Raw genomic sequence first — 1,651 nt, forward strand, 5'->3', positions numbered from 1 at the left:
AAAAAAAAAAAAAAAAAAAAAAAAAAAAAGTAAAATAAAATAAAAAAACATAGTTCAATGCTGTGTGCTCCCTTGGGGCAGTGTCCAGCTGGCCCAGTGCTAGGCATGGAGAGATGATTGGGAAACATCTATTGCCAGAATGTAGCCCCTTCTTTCCCACAGGCCCGGAAAGTCTCTAACCACCAGTCCCACCCAGACTTCCTTTCCTGGCATCCCTCATCCCCCAGGAGGGCAGGCGAGGCTCCCTACTGTTGCTCTGGCTCCCATCCAGAGCCCAGGCAGACATTAGGTTTCTAAGGAGCCTGTTTGACTCTGTCCCTTCTCGCTTCTCTGTCTCTCCACAGCCACCCATGGCTCCCTCCCATCCAGACACCTGGGGTCTATCTGCTCCGAACCCCATGGGCAGAACATATTGACCACATCAAACGTGGAAGCCCACCACAGATAGAGTCAAAGTGGATTAAATAGGGCAGGAGCGGGGAGACCACCCAGAACCCCTCCTATTCAGCCTCTCCCTGCTTCTCCAGCCCCTTCTCAGAACCCCCTGTGCCAGCTGGTTTAACCACCTGATCCCAGCCTCTATGGGCAAGGAGTAGAGCAGAGCCAAGGGTGGCCCCCCTCTCCCCTACCCACAGGACCCCCTGCATTCAACTTGGGAGCTTGGAGTCCCAACCTTAGAGGAGTGACTTGCCACCATCACACAGCAATTCACTGGCAGAGCTGGGCCTCCTGGAGGCTCAGAACCCCTCCAGATGCCAAGGATGCTTCTCCCAGCAGTGGGATTCCTGGCACCCAGAAAGGCATTGGGGCAAGTGCAGGTGGGCCAGGGCTGCCAGACATACTGGCCGGGACAGAGAGACCTCCAAGTACCAGAGAGCGGCAAGGGGAGCCCTGCCTGGTCTTGTTGGGGAAGGCGGAGCCTGTTGTAAAGGGCTGTTGAGCAAGCAGGAAGGTAGGCGAGGCTGGCAGAGCCTGGGCACTCCTGGAAGGCAGTGACTCAGGCCGGAAGGGCCCTTTCTGAGTCAGCCCTGCTAAAAGGTTGCCTTGTGGGGGTGGCACCTGGACAGGTGGCTGAGGCAGGGCCTGGGGACTCCAAGAAGGTTCCAGGTCTCAGCACCTTAGCCCTTGTGCCCCATGGTCTGCCCTGAGAACCTCAGAGTCTGGGGACAGAACACATGAACTGAAGAAGGGAGGGCAGAGGCCGTGCCTGCGTCTGCCCAATGAACTTGTACAAGTCCACCCACCTGTTCGAACTCAAGATGAGATAATTGACCCTAGAGAGGATGGAGCCAGGCCTGGGGGAGCAGGCTGCCTGCTTTCTGCCTAGAGCCCCACTTCGTCATTCCTGCCCCATTTCCTGTCCCTACTGGCAGCCAGGGGACGTGGCTAGCTAGAGGCCCAGGCCAGCGCCCACTCCTCTGCCTGAGTTAGGACCTATCAAAACAGAGCAACTGGGGGCTTCCCTGGTGGCGCAGTGGTTGAGAGTCCGCCTGCCGATGCAGGGGACATGGGTTCGTGCCCCGGTCCAGGAAGATCCCACGTGCCACGGAGCGGCTGGGCCCGTGAGCCATGGCCGCTGAGCCTGCGCGTCCGGAGCCTGTGCTCCACAACGGGAAAGGCCACAACAGTGAGAGGCCCGCGTACCCAAAAA

This window comes from Lipotes vexillifer, unplaced genomic scaffold (genome assembly GCF_000442215.2).
Source record: "Lipotes vexillifer unplaced genomic scaffold, Lipotes_vexillifer_v1.1 scaffold103, whole genome shotgun sequence".
Lineage (NCBI taxonomy): Eukaryota > Metazoa > Chordata > Mammalia > Artiodactyla > Lipotidae > Lipotes > Lipotes vexillifer.